The following is a 2,850-nucleotide window of genomic DNA, read 5'->3' as shown; positions in this document are numbered from 1 at the left end:
ACCCGCCGTGTCTTTGAACCGAATTAAACCAAACTTACACACATTGTTAAGTAGGTATTGAAGATGATTTCCGTATAGTTTGAATACCTATTGGTAGATAGGGTCTCGAGATATAGGTCAAAACGTGGACCCGGGTAACCTTCGGATGTGTATGTACAATATGGGTATCAAATGGAAGCTGTTAGTGAATGCTTTAGTTCAGAGTATTTTTCATGCCGCTCCGTGACTAGGGTCTCGAGATAGAGACCAAAACATGGAGCCTAGAATGTGTTTGTACAATATGGATATCAAATTGAAGCTGTTGGTGAATGCTTTAGTTCAGAGTATTTTTCATGCCGCTCCGTGACAGGGGTCTCGAGATAGAGACCAAAACGTGGTATTGAATAAATAAATAAATAGTATGAGAATAAAGAAATAAATAATATGAAAACCATATCTTTTCTGTTCTAAACCATATCTATTCTATTTTAGTGTGCCCAGCGAAGCGGGCCGGGTTTGCTAGTTTACTATATTATATATTTGAAAAATATCGAACTGTCAGGAAAATCAACATCAAACACAATGAACATAATTTCACCAGCAAAATAAAAATAAAGCTAGTGTTAGGCTATGTTCAGAAGCGCATTATAATGCGCAGTACTTGCAGCGCTGGCAGCACTGTCAATGTGACAATTCATGCAACTGATAGATTTGTTGAAAAATTGCAAATAGATTTGTTGCATTTATGTACGCGTTGTGCAGTAAAATGGAATTGTTACTAAGTTTGGTCATGGACGATGGATGTGAGGAAAAAACCGATAGTCTTTTATTAAATTTAAGAAAAAAAAAACCGTGTAAAGCTTAAAAGAAGGACATATCTTGTCAAAAGTTTAATATCAAAGGGGAAAATACCCAAAAATAAGTCTTTCTTTGAAACAATAAATCGTTTCCCGAGGATATATTTTATTGTCATTTTCGAATGAATTGGTCCACTTTTGATGTAAGTTTTTGGTATCCAGTTGCATCAGTATTTTTAATCAAATGTTTTATGAAGTATTTGAAAGCAGCTTTAACTCCAGTTTCTCTATTTGCAGTTTTTCGACTTGAAGTTTGTGGAGAATTTGATGGCTCAACATCATTAGGTTCCGTTAATATCGACATCGGCAGCTCAACTGAGCTTTGTAAATTTTGAGTGGGCACATTGATTGAGTGCCTGGTACTATACACCTCTTCAAAGTCTTCGTAGTGAAGCCATGATGCTGATTCTCTACCGGATGTATTGTTTCTTTTTTTTATTCGCTTATATGTGATGAGTAAATTAGAAAATTTTCGCTGGGCGATGTTTCTATCTATTTTTAAATCTTTATTAACTTTTTTTACTGCATCTACGACCTTAGCCCAGAGCACGCTCTTTTTCCTCCTTCCCGACGTGAACTCGTTCTCCATGCTCAGTCGGACTCTGAGCAGTAATTTTATCTCCGATGTACTACCATAATCACTAAAACCAAGAAAAGTATAATAAAATAAAGTTTAAATATCGTATTTTTCATCAATTTTTGTATTAAAAGCTAAAATAATTAATTAAGTACCCACTTTTCATCAGACATTGTACTAGCGTATTTATTGGCAGTGTGACAATTTTTGCTGCAAATAATGCACGCCTTTTGATACAAAAATGACGTTTAAGAACGCGTTGCATTTGCAGTACTGCCATATTTCCATTTTTGAACGCACTGCTCACTCTGAAAGGGTATGTTGCGCATTATAATGCATTGTTGAACATACCCTTACTTTGAGTTTAATACAAGTAAACTAGTCTTAAGGGGTCCCGGTGGTCTAGAATTTTCAAAAAAAAAAACAAAACGATATTTGAAGTGAAACTTCTTAAGCGTGGATGGACGAGCGAGAATGGAGAGTAAAATTTCAAGGCCATGCAACGTTTTGGGCATTTTCGTTATGCGAGAGAGAAAAAAGATACAACGTAGAGGAAAAGGAGAGAGAGAGAGAGAGGGATATACCTTACATACATATATCTTAGATACACTTTAGGCAATTTTTTCTGAGTTTTTCCTTGTGGATGCTAATTTCTAGTTAGAAATAACACTGCCTACTTTTTGGCGCTTTGCACCAAGAAACTTGTTGGAAATATTGTATAATTTTGGTGCCTACTTTTTGGCGCTATTCTTCCTTGGTGCCTACTGTTTGGGACATTTTTTGGTCCCAGTTTTTTTGGCGTTTCTTTTTTTGTGCCTACTTTGTGGCGCTTATTTCCGTTTCCTGGCTAGTGTTTGTACGTACTATAAAATGCTATCAATTTCGGCGTCGGATTTATTGTTATTGTCTTGCGTAATTTGTGCCGTTGCTGCGGTCTTGGAATCGCTGCGTTTGTGCGGGTGACAAACGCTCGGAGCAGTGCGCGTTGTTGCCACGGTTTGCGTCCGACGTTTACCTGCCCCGGTCGACCCTTCCCCGTTTTTTGTAATTTTGTCTATTTGTATTTTCTGCATATGTTGTCAATTTATTTAGATATATATTCTTTCTCCCTCTCTCTCTCTCTCTCTTACTCATTCTCTCTCGGGTCTCTCCCTCTTTCTGTGTCTGCCTTGAAAGTTTCACTTCTGTTATGTATACTACGCTACACGCACTTTTTTTGATATTTCGAAAGCACAAGTTTTTAAGAATATGCTGCCAAATTTTTGGAAGGATAGTCCCAGTATTTCCATTCTACAGCCGTTTTAGCAGGTAGAGTCAAATTCGTGACGCGGCCACTCGCAAAACTTTAAACTTAAAACTATTTTTTTCGGCCTGTGTTGTCAAAAAACACCAATGACTATCCCCGTACTAGAATCGTATTATTATTTCAATTATTTA

Source organism: Anastrepha ludens, chromosome 2 (assembly GCF_028408465.1).
Source record: "Anastrepha ludens isolate Willacy chromosome 2, idAnaLude1.1, whole genome shotgun sequence".
Lineage (NCBI taxonomy): Eukaryota > Metazoa > Arthropoda > Insecta > Diptera > Tephritidae > Anastrepha > Anastrepha ludens.
Note: the sequence above shows the minus strand (reverse complement) of the source record.